Source organism: Bactrocera dorsalis, chromosome 2, assembly GCF_023373825.1.
Source record: "Bactrocera dorsalis isolate Fly_Bdor chromosome 2, ASM2337382v1, whole genome shotgun sequence".
NCBI classification, from domain to species: Eukaryota; Metazoa; Arthropoda; class Insecta; order Diptera; family Tephritidae; genus Bactrocera; species Bactrocera dorsalis.
The window spans coordinates 57,564,479-57,584,499 of record NC_064304.1 but is presented as its reverse complement, the minus strand read 5'-3'; the positions used below and the strand labels follow the sequence as shown (position 1 = coordinate 57,584,499).

General features: G+C 38.8%; 1 protein-coding gene and 1 pseudogene across 1 annotated transcript in view; one reads left to right on the top strand and one right to left on the bottom strand.

The window, feature by feature from the left end:
- The window catches only part of LOC125776384 (uncharacterized), a 46,834-nt pseudogene that overhangs the window by 11,392 nt on the left and 15,421 nt on the right, over positions 1-20,021 (top strand).
- Positions 1-20,021, bottom strand: part of LOC125776324 (uncharacterized) — a 369,137-nt gene that overhangs the window by 347,440 nt on the left and 1,676 nt on the right. The gene's annotated exons all lie outside the window — the stretch shown is intronic.

The following is a 20,021-nucleotide window of genomic DNA, read 5'->3' as shown; positions in this document are numbered from 1 at the left end:
TGTCTGTTGATAGCATGAGGTCCAACACTTCCTCGCACCCCAGAAACCTATCAGAGCTTGGCAAAATAAAGGTTGGCTTATCTCTCTTGTTGCATATACTTAGATTGCTATTCAGAATATACTGCAAGAGTGACTCACCTCGGTTTTTTATACTATAGCTACCCCATACAGCGTGCCTTGCGTTTGCATCACACCCTATTAGGACATCTTCCTTCTTGTTGTCCTCTACTAGTCTGGTGAGCGCGGCCGGTGGCATATTCGTCATGGGCCAAGTAGGCCGAGACCAAGAAGAAGGGATTTTCCTTCTGTTCCATTTTTACCACTATGATATCTGCTGTGCTGTAACACTGTGGAACATTTTTGGGATTAAATCTTTCGCAGAACTTTTTTCTCGAAAACTCGCAACGTCGACTCATCCGTTGTTGACATCGTCCAAGCCTCTGCACCATATAGTAGGACGGGAATTATGAGCAACTTATAGAGCTTGGTTTTTGTTCGTCGAGAGAGGTTTTTTCTTTTCAATTGCCTGCTCAGTTCGAAGTAGCACCTGTTGGCAAGAGTAATCCTGCGATGGATTTCCAGGCTGCCATTGTTGGTGGTGTTAATACTGGTTTCTAAATAGACGAAATTATGTAACTATAACTTCAAAGTTATGACTGTCAACAGTGACGTGAGAGCTAAGTCGCGAGTGCGACGACTGTTTGTTTGATGACAGGAGATATTTCGTCTTGCCCTCGTCCACTGCCAGACCCAATTGTTTTGCTTCCTTGTCCAGTGTGGAGGATTGATATTATCGGCGCGGGCGTTGAGGCCGATGATATCAATATTATCGGCATACGCCAGCAGTTGTACACTCTTATAGAAGATGGTACCTTCTCTATTTAGTTCTGCAGCTCGAACTATTTTCTCCAGAAGCAGGTGGAACGGCTAAGAGAGGTGCTTTTCGATTCTGACGGAGCTTTTGGTATTGCTCAACGTCAGCTTACACAGCCGTATTAGTTTTGCGGAGTCCAATCAGTTTGTTGACGGTGGGCTTTAACCTTTCACACAATGCGCTCGATAGAACCTTATATGCGATGTTAAGGAGGCTAATCCCAAGGTAGTTGGCGCAGATTGTGGGGTCTCCTTTTTTATGGATTGGGCATAGCACACTTAAATTCCAATCAATGGGCATGCTTTCGTCCGACAAAGAAGCTGATGCATGCTCCTTATCAATTCTTCGGCGCCATTTTTGAATAGTTAATAATTATGGAACAACCGTTACCAGTAATTGCGACACATGAAATTAATGCGTCAAATGCGCGTTGTTAGCCACAAACAGAAACGCATGCATTGAACATTGAGAACGATCTGCGCCTTGGTTCGATGAAACATGCACGAGAGCGGGTAAGAGAGCACAACGAACAAGAGGCAGAGATTATACACCAAGCGAAATAGCAGCGATTCTACTTGAATTCAACCCTATTGATAACACGTACACCTCGATACAATTTATAGAGAGAGTTGAGCAATTGAGAGCAGCATATCATTGGGAAGACTCTTTCGTCATATATGCTGTTCTCAGTAGGCTGCGGGGAGTGGCTAAGCGATGGGCTGATGCACAGCCAGTTTTTTTTTGCCAGATTTTCCGTGCGTTAGAAATTCTGCAGACACACATATAACAATGATGAATGCAAAAAGTGGTAAGGGTGAGAAAATTGATGAATCTTATTATAAAATGCTAGACAATTAAATAAAATACTCCTTGGAATATTAAATTCAAAATTCAAATAGATATTAATTTATTTTCACTTTACGTATGCACACGTTCGCCCACTAACAAAAACTAAAAACTAAAGACGGATGCCGATCGCGGCATACCAGGCAATTACACACACATATGCATATGAACACATATATGTATGTGTATTCTCTCCAGTTAATTTCATCATTGGAGACTTTTGCCTATTCCTTCTTACATTAGATTTACAGTGGTCATGTTCAACACAATGAAATGTGTGTTGTGTTGGACATTGATAGATGAGTCTTATTAAATTTAATTTAAATATTGTGTACAAATTTATGATACTTATTGATAACACTTATAAGATACAAAAAAAAATAAAAGAGCGCACAAACATAGTTAGTGTAGCTTTTTTAAAAAATACAAATTTTGTTAAGTTTTTTTTCTAATGGTTAGTTTGCTCAGAACGTTGTCTTTGCTTAAATTTCTTACTATTACAAGATGTCACTTAATGTATAAGTATCAAAGGGTAAATTAAAATATTGACAAAACGTGAGGGAAAAAAACATCAAAAAAAATGGATTAAATTTCAGTTTTTTCGACATATTGGCTATAAGGACACAAAAAGCATTGGATTTGGGGTTTACAGTCATCTAAGAACTTAAAGACGGACTTATTCTAAGAAACTGTGGCAAAGAAAGTTTACCAAAAAAGTCAACATTAAAAAAGTTAGAGACCGAAGAAAAATGTGCCTTTCTCTTACAATGGGCCACTTTGATGAAGAACTTCAACAAAAATTTTTGTATGAAACCATGATTGTAACTCAAAAAAGTAATGATGCAGTTCGATTCGTAGGATCCGAAATAGGGGGAAAACGTCGAATTTGGTATTGTCTTTTTTTTTGACTATCACAGTGTAATACATAGATATTTTTAGAAATATCTCTTTTGTCTTTTATGTAAATACAACGATCGACTCCTGTATTTACAAATCCTACTTCTTTTAAAGAATCCTCAAACATTTGAAACCAGCACCTAGCTGCTTGTTTAAGACCATAAATAGCTTTATTTAATTTACAAACTGTATTATCATTATGTACTAACCCTTCAGGAACTCTCATATAAATTTCTTCTTTTAAAATTCCATTTAAAAATGGATGTAAAATCCATATGATGCATTTTTAAACCATATTAGTTTGAAAGCGCTAGCATTAAGCGAAAACTAGATATTCGTGCAATAGGTGCAAATGTTTCATCATAATCTGTTAAGTATTCTTGGGTAAAGCCTCGTGCTACAAGTCTAGCTTTGTACCTAACTAAATTACCACATTCATCTGGATTTATTGTAAACACCCACTTGCAATCAACAATATTTTTGTTATCGGGTTTTGTTACTAATGACCAAGTATTACACCGTGCAACACAATTTTTGGGTCTGACATCTACACGTTAAATTTTAGTTTCTCCTATGACAAAAATAAGGTAACAAATTTTTTTTCCGGTTAAAGTTTGCTTTCGTAGAAATTGAGCAATTTTTCGATTTTTAAGCAGAAAGGACTGATTTTTATATTTTTTCTACAATTTCACTATAGATTATAATTAGAAAACTTTTTTAGATAGAAGAGTCGTTTTTATTCAAGATATGTGATTAACAATAATATATAAATGTAAAATAACAAGAAATCACTGTCTAAAAGTGAATATTTTATGTATCAGAATGAATCAACATCATTTTTACACTAACTTGATGCCTTTTTTTAACTGAGTAATACACTAATATTGTTGTTACAGCTATAATAAACAGGTTAACATTCACTACTGTGCCTCTTACAAATGATAATACTGTTTACTTTCGGGTTAATCAAAGTGCTGCCATCTTTGATTTATGAAATAAATTATAATATACTTATCGATGTAGATCAGCCCAAAGCAAACTTAAAGAACTAAATATTAAGATTTAAGTGTTTTTCAATGTCTATAATCAGAATTCAAGCATGAGAACAGAAACCCAAAAAAAAATTATTTTTTTGTTGACCGGTGTTATTTTCAGAATGTGACTGCAATTCATCTTGAATTGCTTTTTCCAATAAACTCGATCACTTCGATGTTTTACTTCTCCATAACTAGTTGGAATACTCTTGAAACATGTGTGAGCATTCATTCGGCATTTTTCTAATAATCTATATGACAATTTAGGTTTATCTTTTAATCTTTCACTTCTTCTGATTACGTCAGATTGTTGCGAGTTATCTCCAGTATTTATAACTGGATCGGCATTATCTAGATTTGTGGAATTTTCACTAGGCTGCTCATCTGTATTTAAAATATCAGATTTCTCAATATTTCCTTCCATTCCCAATGGAATAACTGACTCTTCATTCTTTGTATTCTCATACAAAGTTTCAACTGTTTGCTCTTTATCCGCATTTTTCAACACAGAGCCTTCAACTTGATCATTACTTTCAAGTTCCATGACAGAGTCCTCAAGCTGTTCAGGACAGCTATCTGCAGTCCTAGAATTTAAAAGATTCGTTTCATCCATCACAACATCTCTAGCTGTCATAAACTTTCTTGATTCCACATTCCACAATTTGAGACCATTTAGTTCATATCCAACAAGTATACACTTAATTGACTTCTCATCAAATTTTCGCTTCCTCACTTTATTGTGAACATATACTGTTGAACCAAATATCTTAAGGTATTTCAAAGTTGGTTTTTTGTCATGCTACATTTCATATGGTTTTTTCTTTACGCTATGCAATGATCTACTTGGACTTCTATTTATCAAGAATGTCGTTGTTAAAACAGCTTCACCCCAAAATTGTTTACTCATATTAAGCTCCATTAATCATTGCCCGAGCCTTTTCAGTTATCGTTCTGATCATACGCTCAGCTACACCATTTAATTGTGGAGTGTGGGGAATCGTTAAATGATAGCTAATGCCTTTTTCTATACAGAACTCTCGCATTTCATTAGAAAGATATTCCCTACCATTGTCAATATATAGGTTTACTACTTTCACATTAATGTGAGCTTCACCTTTTGCAACAAAGTTTTTAAACATAGAAAATACATCGGACTTGTATGTTATTGAATAAGTCACACAATAATGTGTATACTGATCCAGAAAAACTACATAATAATTCTTATTATCAATTGAAGAAGGTGTTATCGAACCACAAACATCCGAATGCACTTCAAATAAAGGTCGTTTTATATTTTCTTTATCTTTAATATTTTCAAACTTAAGTCTCGATTGCTTTCCATTAATACAAGCCTCACATAGTTCAGTATTTAACTCTATGTTCTTTATTAAATGATTATCACTAAATAAATCATTACGTTTAATTTCCATAAATTTGCCAAAACTAATATGCCCCAACCTTCTATGCCATAAACGATACTCAGCCTTGTTTTTAATTGTTGATAGATATACTTTATGATTCAATTGAAATTTAATAACCGAAACGTTATACTCACTGTTTCCATCGAAAACCAATTGGCCATTCTTTGTGACTCTGACACCTCCTGGATTAAACTCAATGGTCATGCCAGCTTCTTGCATTTTCTTCACTGATAAGAGATTGTGCGGCACCTCCTTGCTGTATAGTACATCTTTCAAATCAATTTCATTGCCACAGCATTTCAGATGAACCATGCCTTTCGCTGTAGCTTTAATGCATATACCATTTTTCGCCGTAGCAATCTCCACAGGTGTTGTCAAGTCGTGGTAATCAGCAAACAATGCAGCATCTTTGATGAGGTGATCAGAAGCGCTTGAATCAATTATAAACAAAATGTTGCTCTCTTCTGGCAAACTACTCATACTCCTCTTCATAAAAGCAAATCCCTGATTTGGTTGAGTATTTGCTAATTGAGCCTGTTTCTGCTTTTCTTTGTATTGATTATCTAAACTTTTCTTAAAAATAAAACAATCCTTTTTATAGTGGCCTGCCTTGCCACAATGAAAACATTTAGAATCTGGCTTAAAATTCTTTTTAAATGGCTGGGTCTTATGGGTTTTAACTGCTTCTTTGAGTCGGTTTTCGTTTTTATAGGTGATGTCGGGCTGAGTGACAGAGCTTCTTCAGCTTGGCAACTTCTTCATTGCACCATTGTAGCATCAGGTCTATTATAGAAGTTTATTCCCTTTTTGGTAAGTATTTATCGTGCCACTGTTCATTATTTTGAGGTTTGATTGGCTGAGAAATTCTAGAACTAGGCGCCCACGATGGTTTGAATTTCTGCAACCCCAGGCAATAAAACATGCGTTAAAGTCGCCTACCATAATTATAGCCGAATTACATCTTGTTTCTAAAGATAATTCTATGAGGAAGTCTTTCAATTCTCTAGTGGATGCGCTGTGGCGTGCATAGCAGCTTACGAAATATTATAGTCCTATTTGCGCCCATGTAAAATCATGCTTCTTTACAGCAACATGTGAATGTTTGTCCGTTGCAGGATCATTTTGCTGCTTTGCCACTCGTAGCTTTAATCCAAGTACTTTCCGAAAGTTGGGAATATCGCTCACTTCGTAAAGCGACATCAATGCTGCTTTCTACTACGGTTTGTTGCAGTAGGGCTTGAGTTTCCGCGCAGTGGATTAAATTCAGCTGCAATTTTTTTCATTTTTTCTTTGGGCGACATTGGCATACTTCAGCGAATTAAAAGACAGCGGCTACGCTGGCTAGGTCATATTGTCCGGATGCACGAAAACACTCCAGCTCTGAAAGTATTCGACGCAGTACTCGCCGGGGGAAGCAGAGGAAGAGGAAGACCTCCACTCCGTTGGAAGGACCAAGTGGAGAAGGATCTGGCTTCGCTTGAAATATCCAATTGGCGCCACGTTGCGAAAAGAAAAAACGACTGGCGCGCGGTTGTTAACTCGGCTATAATCGCGTAAGCGGTGTCTACGCTAATTAAGAAAAAGAAGATAAAAGCGGGATACATGGGAGTACTCCCGGAGGCGATAGATAGGACACCCCATCTTTGTTTTGCCTGATTTAACGGCAGTCTTGGCGTCATGAGTACGCAGGCATATGAGAGCTATTTCAGTGCCGATTCTTGTTTTCCGCATATTTTTAACATTTGTTGGCCCTATGTTCAGAACCCGCACTCTTTTTCTAATACGCCGCAAATTTATTCCGGAGTGATTATTTCGTCAAGGTCCTCGCACATTATAGTGATGTTGTGTGTTTTTGGCTGTTTTACAACAATTTCGCGCCAATCACTCCTTCTAGGGCGCTTTGGAACGTGTCGGCTTTCTTGTCTGCTTGGTTTTTTAATTCTATTAGCAGGTCTCCTTCAAGGCCACTATCGCGTCCTGTTTTGTTGAGAGAATGCTGTCTGGTTTCGACCAAATTCTTTTTCGATCGGCTTTTTCTTTTTTACTATGTTCACCCATTTCTCGCCTGGCTTTATCTCCAGAACTGTCTTTCTAAGCAATCTTAGTGACCTCTCTTATAACGTAGTCTTTTTGGGCAAATTTTTTCTCTGTTAATAGGGGATACTTGCGACGCTTTCCTTACCATGACTCTCTATGTTTAGTACTTTGCCCTAAAATCTTAATTGCCTTTTTGATGGTTGGTAATGCCGTAACCAAATACAAAGCGAAGAAAGATTAATCGAGAATCAACTTATTGCAAAAAACGAAACGGCAGATTTAAACTAAGTGACGTTTTGAAATCTAATTTAAGTTTTATTTTACGAAATTTACCATGAAACGGGGCAAGTACAATTTGCAATACAAATCAGATTTTACTTATCTGTTAACTGGGTTCAATATCCAAATTAAGTGGTGCAGTCTACCGGTAAGTCGCAAACCAAACTAAAAGGTGCGTTCCAAAGTGAATCTAGCGCTCCCTGGTGACGCCATCTATATGTCGATTTGTGCGTTAGAATCTGCTATCTTTATCTATTGTCCTGTGACATGACATTTCATAGATCGGAAGTGGAATTGCGTTTTAAGTGTCAGTATGTTTCTATTATCGGTGCGAAAATGACTTTCGAACAAAGAGCTATCATTAAATTTTGTTTTAAAATTGGTAAAACTTTAACGTTTCAATTGATGAAACAAGTTTATAGCGATGATTGTCTATCCTATCCTGTAGCAGAGTGCACGGGTGGTTTCAACGTTTTCAAAGTGGTCGTGAGGACAAAAATGAAGATCAACATATGGGCCAATCAAAATCCGTGATCACAGGAAATTTCATCGAAACTGTGCGTGAATTTATCAAAAATCAGCCGAAATCATTATTGAAATTCATGGAAATGGAATTAAACATCTCCAAAATATCGACTTATCGCCTTTTGACCAAACATTTAGTCTTATACTATGTTCGGACCGACATTGAAAACATTTTGAAAACACATTTGTATGTTGTGGGATGTAATTCGTTCGGACCGACAATGTGTGTTTTCGATGAGTTTTCACTGACAACTATCAATACGGGGATTCTTTTGCTCTTGCAAGATGACACATCCTATACCGAAATATGCAAGGCCAAGGGAGCACCTATTGCAGAATCTAGTGATATATGAGGGCACGAAAATAAACATGGGTTTTGGTCTGACATATTTTACAGCCATTGCAAATAAATGTTTGCGTGTGTTTGTTGTGCCGTTGCACCAAGAAGAAAATTCTGCAATTGGTGCACCGTGCAGAGGTTTTGCAAAAACAAGAGAATCCCTTTAACAGTGAGCAGCTGTATTTGTATATGGAATGTAAACAAATATAAAGTGACAATTTAGGGCCGGCAAAATATGTCTTCCAAAAAAATCGATTAAACTAGAGCAGGCACCGATTATAATGAGTGGAATGTAAGTTTTCAAGTAGTTTTCAGCGAAAACTTTGTTTTCGTTTGACAGATTTCACATGGACGAAAACACAAGTTTTCGTGCGAAAACCAGTTTTTCCCACGAAAACATGTTTTCAATGTCGGTCCGAACATAGTATTACGAAAGGTGTGTGCAGAATCCAACACTCGAAGGACATCATTTAAGAGGTCAAAAGGGATAAAAACTTCCTTTACAACATTGTGACTGATGACGAAACGTGGTGTTTCCAATATGATCACATTTTAACGATTAACCACTCCCCGTATTCATCTGATATGGCACCGTACGACCTCTTCGTTTTCGGAAAAAACAGTTGCCCATGAAAGGAAAGGCTTGCACCGGTACACTGGCGGCCATACCACTGAACGAGCTAAAACACTCGTTCGACATGCTTTTGTACCATGCAAAAAGCTGTATTGAATCAGAAGACTATTTTGAATAAAAAAAAATTAATTTTGCCGAATAAATCATTTGTTCTGTTTTCTTTTTTTAAGTCCTGTTTACTTTGGAACTCACCTTGTATAATGCTGTCACTAATTAATACTACAAGTTTTCGCACATATTTTTGGACTACAGAAAAACACTTCTACCTCACTCAGACTCTCACTATGTATAAGGTTTGATTTCAAGTTTTCGCGCAATTGTATCTATTTTAGGCGGAAAGAAACACTTATAAATAAAACATGTTCTGCAATTTTCATTGAGTTGGCCCAAATATTGGCGGATATATCCAGCATAAAGTCACCTTTAAGTTCTAAAATCTATTTATTAGATATATGGGGGCTCAGAAAAGTATTGACCCGATTCAACCCATTTTTGACAGAATGAAATACCACTGCCAGAAATGGATTCTGTGTGAATTTCAATTTCATATCTCACACATTGAACGATATTTTCGGTCAAAAGTCAACTATTGGTATCGGATCCGCATATTCGGTACCTAGGGACTTGAACAGTTTTGGTTTGATTTGGACAACTATTGGTCAAAAGGTGCCTTACTTTAAGGAAATTATTACCGCAAAATTTTATTGCGATATATTAATTAATTCTTTATTTGTGTTCTGAAAAGTTAAGAATCAAATGGAATTTTAAATTGTGTTATATGGCAAGTAGGCGTGTTTGTAGTCTGATTTCGCTCATTTTCTCAACATAACATAGGAATATGACAGGAATGTTACCTTCCAAGCTGTATTTATAATCTTTTTGCAGTCTTTCATTTTCAGGTATTAAAATGTTTTTCATTAATACAACTTTTTTCAGATGTTAATTATTTTTTTAAATTAAATACATATATTTTTATTTACACAATGTTAGCCTTAGTATATTTAATTACAATAAATTTCATATGAATATGCATATAAAATAGTAAAATTAATAATTTCAAAAATAAAGTTTTGTTTGAAAGCTTAAGAAGGTTTAAAAATAAAAAAAATGCAACCCTGCATCAGCTGACGATTAGGGTACTTAACCGTGCGATTCTGTACTGTGATACAGTCTCAAGTCTCTAAATTTGAGATTTTAAGAGAGAGACAATTTTTGAGACTTGATAAGATTATGATATTCTGTAAGTGATAGTCACAAAATCTATTACATTTCATTATTCAGAGATGTTTTTACACTTGAATGAAAAAAAATATGTCGATAACAAATATTAAATTTTCTTTAACATAGTCAAAAAACATATTTAACCGTGCGATTCTGTACTGTGATACAGTCTCAAGTCTCTAAATTTGAGATTTTAAGAGAGAGACAATTTTTGAGACTTGATAAGATTATGATATTCTGTAAGTGATAGTCACAAAATCTATTACATTTCATTATTCAGAGATGTTTTTACACTTGAATGAAAAAAAATATGTCGATAACAAATATTAAATTTTCTTTAACATAGTCAAAAAACATATTTATCAATAAAAATATAAATATATCCTGACTATGTTTCATAATTTTACGAAATTTATGTAATATTGATTTATTTTTAACCTTTTCGTGTTTGAGCTGCTTACAAAATATAAAAAAACGACCATCGATTAATATCTATGATCTCTATTCTATTTTTAGTTTTGTGACCTGTAACTATCAGGTCTCAAATTTGAGGCAATGTTTTGAGACTAACGCTGGAGACTGTTTAGTGAATAGTAACTAATCACAAATTCAGACTTTACCTCAAAATGTCTCAAATAGAGACTAGAGACTGGTTACAGAATCTCGCTATAAAGCAGTTCGGCTATATTTTTACATACATATGTAAGCGATGGCAACTCTGTTGCCCATCAAGTGTCAAATAAAATAAAGCAAGTGGCAGCAACCAAAGACACAGTCAACGAGCAACCGTCAGCGAGTGAGCAACATAAACGAAATATTTGAGAACATCCAGTAAAGTTGAATAAGTGTAACATTTTTCTTATATTCACAATAAAGTTTTGTATTATTATATATAAGTGTTTGACTGTGCACACGAGTACGGTGTTTCTCTACAGTTCAGAAGTGGGATGATAAACCCATACACGTCTACAAACATAGTAAGTATATGTATGTGCGTTGGTGAAGGTCTATAAGCACCGGCAGATATATATACACGATACGTAAAAACGATACGATGGTGAAGATCAGTGATCTGAAGGTGGAACAACTGAAGAGGTTGCTACGGGAAAGGCAATTAGCGACGACTGGCACGCGAGACCAGTTGTTGCAACGTCTTAGCGCATATGAGGAGTCCGACGAGGTGGACATCCAAGAGATCAACGTTACGGAGGAGTCATCCGAGATGTCAACGGTGGCACAACTGCAGCAGGAGATGAAGCAGTTACGCGAGATGATGGCGCAGCTGCTACAAGCGCAAAACAACGGGACTGGTACAGTTAGCATGAAAGAGGTACAAACGGTACAAAACGCAAACAGCAACGATAGCGCAGTCGCAGTCAACGGCGGCGCAGGCGTTCAGAGTCACGCCACTGACGCTATTTCAACGAACGACGACAGCACGGTGGCAACTAACAACAACGTTACAACACGCATTCAAAGCAACGGTGATATTTCTGCGAACGGGAATATTTCAACGAATGGGAATATGCGACACGCGTCAGTTAAAGAAATTGCAAATACCCTGCCGGAATTTGATCCAACGAATAACGCAAGCATTACGGTAGAGCAATATATTGATAGAGTCGATCGAGTAGTGGAAGCATATAGATGGGACGAGAAATTTTTATTGTTAGCTATTTACACACGTTTAAAAGGAGTTGCACGTATGTGGTACAGCAACGGTAATAACTGAGAGCAATTTTTCCAAATTAATGTCCAATTTCAGCAATGAAGCAGAACGAAATAAGATACAAAGTCTTCTGGCAAGCTATGCCGATGTTTTCTCCAGTGGGCTGAAAGATATTGGCAAAACTGACGTAGTTCAAGCTAGCATCGAACTTGAGAGCAATCGCACCATATTTCAAGCGCCTTATCGTATCCCAGAACCGAAGCGTGATATTGTCAACAGGATGGTTGAGGAGTTGCTTGAGCGTGATATTATCACGAAATCGACATCCGAATACGCAAGTCCCGTGGTCTTAGTCAAAAAGCAGAATGGAAGTGATCGGTTATGTATCGATTATCGACGAATTAATAAGGTAACAAAGAAAGAGAATTTTCCAGTCCCGAATATTGAAGAACGGCTACACGAAGCGAAACGTTTCCGATACTTTTCGTCACTCGATTTGAATAGTGGGTACTATCAGATCAAAATGGCACCCGATAGTAGGAAATACACCGCTTTTATCACGACGGACGGTCTATATGAGTTCAAACGCATGCCGTTTGGTTTAAAGAATGCACCAGCTGTGTTTAATAGACTCATGGCAGAAATCCAAAGACGGGTGGAGACGGGCGACATGCTGCATTATATGGATGACATCCTAATCGGCAGCAATTCCTTCGACGAAATGTATATAAAGCTTTCTCGTATACTCCAAGTACTACGTACCTGTGGACTCACATTGAACGTTAACAAATGTGAGTTGTTCACGCACACAATAACGTTTTTGGGACATCAGCTAACTCCTGAAGGCATCAGTCCGGGCAACGTGAAAACCAACGCTATCGTAAATTTTCCACAGCCGAGAAATGTCACTGAAGTACGAAAATTCTTAGGTCTCAGTGGCTACTTCCGAAAATTCGTCGCTGGTTATTCCATTATTTCTGAACCATTACGCAAATTGCTACGCAACAACACCGCATTCGTATGGGGACTACAGCAAGAGTCAGCATTCAACGAACTCAAAACCGCATTATCATCGAAACCAACCATGGTCAACTACCGCATCGAAGCCGAACACGAACTACATACAGACGCAAGCTCTATCGGCCTTGCAAGCGTTTTGTTGTAAGTCGAGAATGGACAACTGCACCCGATGTCATATTTTAGTCGCTCTACTACAGACAACGAAAAACGTTTCCATAGCTATGAACTCGAAGCATTAGCGATTGTGGATACATTGGAAAGATTCAAATACTAGGTATACGGAAAGAAGATCAAAGTTATTACCGATTGCAACGCTTTACGAACAACGATGGAGAAGCGAGAGCTTATACCACGCATTGCCCGATGGTGGTTGAGAATCCAAGAATTCGACATTGAAATTCAACATCGACCAGGAGCTCGTATGGTCCATGTCGATGCGTTGAGCCGTGCACCTTATGAAGATGCACACGAAATAGATGCCGCTGATCTCAAAATTTCCAAGATGATTATCGACCAGGCAGATTGGTTGTTTAGTGTTCAGCTACAAGACGAGAAAATAAGAAACATCGTTAACGAAATACAGAATGAGGTGAAGCCAGAATATCCCGACTACGTTGTTGAACTGGGACGCCTATATCGAAAACACGACAACAAACTACTATGGGTTGTTCCAAAGCAATTAAGGTTCCAAATACTGCACGAATGCCACGATAAGGCAGATCATATGAGCGTTGACAAAACAATGAAACGAATTCTCAATCTCTTCTGGTTTCCTCGAATGCGCAATTACGTAAAGAGCTACATCAATTCATGTGTGGGTTGTGCTTTAAATAAAACCCCTGGCGGACGACGTGAGGGTCGATATCACTACGACAACGTTAAGCCAATACCGTTCACGACAATACACATTGATCATTTGGGTCCGTTCCCAAAAAGTTCAAAACGCAACGAGCATGTGTTGGTAATTGTAGATTCATTTACCAAATTCACAATCCTACGAGCAGTCAAGAGTACCGCAACAAGCCATGTAATTCCGGTATTGCTTGAGATCACGAGCTATCTAGGAATGCCTGAACGTATCATATCCGACCGAGGAACGGCCTTCACTTCAAAAGCGTTCCAAAAGTTTTACGATGAAAACAACGTCAAACATATTCTCAACGCAGTGCGGACGCCACGCGCTAACGGACACGCTGAACGAGCAAACCGCGTCATCTTATCCATGCTACTACCTTCTACTGATGACGAAAGACGATGGGACGACAAATTACGTCAAATACAATGGAGCATTAATACCATCCCGAATAAAACCACAGGTTGTACACCATTCCGACTACTTTATGGGTACGTGCCTCGAGACATCCTGCAGAATCAACTTATCCAGGCACTTCAAGACGATGATGTTGACCTGATAAACGACACCGACCTACAGCAACTACGAGTCGACACAGCTCAACGAATAAACGACGTAAGAGCACAAGCCAAGAAGCTATATGACGCAAAGCATAATCACCCGAAGACGTACAACGAAGGTGATCTCGTATTGACTACAAACGAACCAATAAGCTCCGGTACATCACGTAAACTAGAACCACGATTCAGAGGACCATTCATCATCACCAAAGTCCTGCCAAATGATCGTTATGTAATTGAAGACTTACCTCATGCCGAGCGAACGCAACGTCACTACAAAGCCGTATTTGCATCAGATCAACTTAAAACTTGGTGCATGTTACCACCAGATGATCCAGACGACATAGACAACGAAGATGAGAGCACCATGAGCGAGGGCGCCACATTGGGTCAGGAAAGCCGACTGTAAGCGATGGCAACTCTGTTGCCCATCAAGTGTCAAATAAAATAAAGCAAGTGGCAGCAACCAAAGACACAGTCAACGAGCAACCGTCAGCGAGTGAGCAACATAAACGAAATATTTGAGAACATCCAGTAAAGTTGAATAAGTGTAACATTTTTCTTATATTCACAATAAAGTTTTGTATTATTATATATAAGTGTTTGACTGTGCACACGAGTACGGTGTTTCTCTACACATATATAATTAATACGACACTGCTGAATGAGCAGAGATGTATGATCACATGTATACGTATGTGTGAGGGGAAAAGTGGTTAGAATCTGTACGCTTTTTTCACAAGTTTTAAGGGTTTGAAAACATACTGGGTTTTCACGACTTTTCGCTGGCAAGTTTGTTCTGTTTGTGTCGTACCTCTGGATTGACAAATAAAACCAAAAACCGTTAAATTCAATTTAACAAAATCTCTTTATTTCGCAATTCGTCTACACTATAGCAGTTTAGTCTTAGAACTGGATGATCACGTTGGCGCTGCCATGGCTTATATAGCCACGCACTCCTCGCTGACGCCAAAGTGTCCTTTTAGAATATTGCGTCTGGCAATTATAAGAACATAATGCTATACGGCGCCAAATGCAGCTATTGTTTGTTTGTTTGAATTTGCCGCTCGATCAAACCGATCCTTCATCTTATTGCTCATCAAATGCGTGTGCTGCCTTACCATTAGATGCAATTCATTCATTTTTTCCTTTAAGGCAGAGCAATAATCTCCATCATTTCTTACAGCTGCAGGATTCGTTCCAAACTTAAGATCAGCAGGGAGTCGCAGATCAGATCCGAAAATAATCTTCGCTGGTGTGTATCCAGTTGTCTCGTGCTTCGCTGAACGATACGCCAGCAGGAACATCTGGATGCACTTGTCCCAATTCCGTTGATCTTTATCAACGATTTTCCGCAGATGTTCTTCGAGCGTTCGGTTGAATCTCTCCACCATCCCATCTGATTGTGGATGTAACGCTGTTGTCCGTGTCTTGTGGATGCCCAATAATGTACAGACTTCTTGGAAAATGGAAGATTCGAAATTCCTGCCTTGATCTGAGTGTAATTCGACGGTCACTCCGAACCTCGTTATCCAATTTTCTACAAACGCTTCGGCTACTGTCTTCACTTCTTGGTTTGGTAAGGCATACACTTCTGGCCATTTACTGAAATAGTCCATGACAACCAGTAGATATTTGTTTCCGGCCGTACTGGTTGGGAACGGACCTGCAACATCCATTGCGACTCTTTCAAATGGTGATCCCACGTTGTACTGTTGCAGCCTACCGCGACTTTTGACTTTAGGACCTTTAGCTGCCATGCACTCTACGCAATTACTTATCCATTCTGCTATGGAATCTCGACAACCGATCCAGTAGAACCGTTGTTTAATCTTCTCTATAGTTTTTGTAATCCCAAGGTGCCCTCCACTAGGTCCATTGTGATATTCTTTCAATACTTTCGGGATCATGGACTTCGGTACTATGATCAGCAGACGAGACTGCTTGCCATCTCCGCTTTCCCAGGTACGATGAAGGTATCCATTAACGAGGTTTATGCTGTTCCATTGGGCCCAATATGCTTTTGCCGTTGGACTCTCGTTACTTATTTGTTCCTTTGGTGGTCGTACCCCATTTTCTTTGGCTTTTATCAGCTTTGCAAGATCAGGGTCCTCCAACTAATTGATTCTGATGCGGTGAGGAGTCCAATCATCTTCAGGTTCTATATTCAGTAATCGCACGTCGATTATACCTTCTTTTCCTTCTGATTTGGAGCAATGTTTACATTCCAGTGGACAAGGGCGACGTGATAATGCATTCGCATTTTTGTGGTGAATGCCCTTTCGATGTTCCGTTTCGAAGTCGTAATTCTGTAATCTTTCGATCCACCGTGCAATTTGGCCTTCCGGATTCATAAACTGTAATAACCATTTTAATGCTGCATGATCTGTCCTCAGCAAGAATCGTTGCCCATACAAATACTTGTGGAAATGTTTTACATATTCCACCACGGCTAGTAGTTCTTTTCGCGTCACGCAGTAGTTTTTCTCTGGTTTCCCGAGCACTCTGCTGTAATACCCAATTACTCTTTCTTGTCCGTCGATGAGCTGAGACAGGACACCTCCAATTCCATAAGCGCTCGCATCTGTATCCAGGATGAATTTCTTTCCAGGTATTGGATAAGCTAACATCGGCGCCGTACAATGTAGTTCTTTAAGCTGCTCAAACGCTTTTTCTTGTTCCAACTGCTATACAAACGGGCGATTCTTCTTTGTTAAATCATGTAAACTTCTAGCCACGTTCGCAAATCCAGGTACAAAACGGCGGTAATACGTGCATAAGCCGAGAAAGCTGCGGAGTTCATGTATGTTGGTGGGTCGAGGTCAATTTTTAACTGCTTTTATTTTTCCCTCCTCGTTGCGAATCCCCTCAGTTGACACTTTATGTCCGAGATATGTGACCTGCTTCTTCCACAATGAACACTTTTTGGGATTCAAGCGTAATCCGGCTGATACTATTCGCTGAAAGACTTCCTCTAGATTTTTCAGATGATCGTCAAAACTTTTTCCCATGATGATAATGTCATCAAGATACACCAAACATGTCTTCCAGTTGAGTCCTTTTAACACATGTTGCAGGCGCATTACATAACCCAAATGGCATCACAGAGAATTCCCATAGCCCGTCGCCCATACTGAAAGCGGTCTTTTCACGGTCACGTTCATCAATCTCGACTTGCCAATATCCACTTTGTAGATCTAATGTAAAAACCATTTCGCTCCAGACAAGGTGTCTAATGTATCGTCGATTCTCGGTAGAGGATAACTGTCTTTCTTTGTGACATCATTTAACTTCCTACAATCTACGCAGAAACGGGTGCTACCATCTTTCTTTTTAACTAAGACGATAGGTGAGCTCTATGGACTTATTGAAGGTTCGATTACACCGTTTTTGTGCATGTCTTCAATAATTTTGTTAGCATCCTCACGTTTTGCTAGTGGAACCCTACGCGGAGCTTGTCGGATTGGTTTAGCGTCTCCGGTATTTATGTGATGTTTGACAATGCCGGTTCTTCCTGTGTTGTTTCCTTCGTTTGCAAATATGTATGGTTATTTTTATAATAGTTTTTCTGCTTTTAATTTTTCATTTCCATGCAGTTCGTTCAGCAAATTGTTTAGGAGTGTAGGACTTATCTGCTGTGGCTCAATAGTAAGCTTCTGTTGTGACCGTTCGCATCGTGCTATTGCACTTATATTCTGGCACTGTCCAATTACTGCTCCTTTCTTCAGCCTTATAGACTTGTTGAATTCATTCACTACTCTGACCGGAATGGTGGCGTCTTCTCTAGTTTTCACAAGCGTTCTTCCTACCAATATGGGTGTATCTATTTTTGTTGGTTCCACAATCCACAATTCTTCAGTCCCACCTCCTCCATTCACCTTACATTCACCTTACAATGGATACAATCGCCTCAGATCTTGGTGGAATACGAGGTGTGTTCAAAAAGTATCGCGAATTTTGAATTTTCGCGGGTTACTTATATTCGAATTTCGAATTTTTTGTGGTGTTATGTTGGTACTCATGTCTCTCACTTATGCCGACAAGCTCGGCCATTTTGAATGTTCATTTAATTGTTGACAGCTGCTTTGCTTGCACGTGTTTTGGATCGTCTTCGATTTTTACCTATCAAAAAAATTGCACCACGATAACGCCCCTGCTCACACATCGTTGCTTGTGCGCGACTTTTTGGCCAAAAACAACAAACTAATGATGCCGCAGCCACCGTATTCCCCAGATCTGGCCCCCTGTGACTTTTTCTTGTTCCCTAAACTGAAGAGGCCCATGAAAAGACGACGTTACGCTAAAGACGGCATCGAAGGAGGAGCTGAAGAAGATAAAAAAAAATGATTTTTTGAAATGCTTCGAAGATTGGAAAAACCGTTGGCACAAGTGTATAATATCTCATGGGGATAACTTTGAAAAGGACAAAATAGATATTCATGAATAAATAAATAATTTTTGAAAAAACACAAAATTCGCGGTACTTTTCGAACACACCTCGTACTCTTATTATCATCAAAAATCACCCTCTTACTTTCAACGTTGATCACATATCCGGTGTTTATAGGCATCTCCATGTTCTGGCAAAACAGCATTTGCTTGTTTAAATTCAAAGTAACCCCGTGATCAATCATGAAATCTACTCCCATTATAATTTCATCCGTGATTTCTACTACGGTGAAGGTGTGATTAACTACCAGGGTACCAATCATCACTTCGCAAAACACTTTTCCCGCAACAGCTGTTTCCTCCTCGGTGGCCGTTCGAAGCTTGCAACCGACTAATGGTTCAACCGTTCCTCTTACCACATCCGGTCGGATAATTGAATGTGTGGCACCAGTATCCAAAGTAAGCGTTAACAGTCGTCCATTTACGACACCGTTGATAGTAAGATTGTTGTCATGGCGACCTATTTGTGATATCGAGATGGCGGGGCAAATAGTTGTGGGAACCAGTTCACGCCCCTTTGAACTGTTCCATTTTAGTTTAAAGACTTGTGAGATGTGGATACTCTGTCCTCGTCATCTGTTGGTTGTTTCCGTTTTGATGGGTTTACTTTTATATTGCAATTTCGGGCAAAGTGACCCGCTTTTCCATAGTTGAAACACTTGCAGCAATTGTCTTCAGAGTCTTTAATATTTCTTCCATCAGCGCCGGTTGTTCCATTTCAACTCTTTGTACTTTGTGCGCTGGTTTACTTAGTAGAGAAGCTGTTTCCTGTGTGAGGGCGTGCGAAACCGTTTCAGCAAACGTTCTTTTTGGCAATGCATATGTGGCGCGTTTGGTGTCCACATCACGAATTCCATTTATGAAACATTGAATTTTTACCCTCTCAATGCAATCCACAGGTGCATCTGCATTTGCCAAATGAGCCAGTCGTTCTATTTCGGTTGCGAACTCTTGCAATGACTCGTTCATCTTCTGACCCCTATTTTGCAGTTCGATCTGGTATATTTGTTTCCGGTGCTCACTACCATATCGTCTTTCTATCGCATTCATCAATGCCTCATAGTTGTCGCGTTCACAATCTGGAATAGTCTGAAGGATTTCTGCCGCAGGTCTTTCAATGTTACAATCAAGGACGCTACTTTGTCCGCTGCATTCCAGTTATTGGCCATTGCTGTCTTTTCAAACTGAAGTTTGAAAATTTGAAATGGAATACTTCCATCGAATGTGGGTGTCTTCAATCTTGGATTATTTGTTGATGGTGCAGAGCCATGCAGTTGCAGTTCTCGCATACGATTACTCAATTGAAGAACTTCTGATTTCAATTTTTTTTCGTCATTTTTTAACGTGCTTAATTCGTCTTCA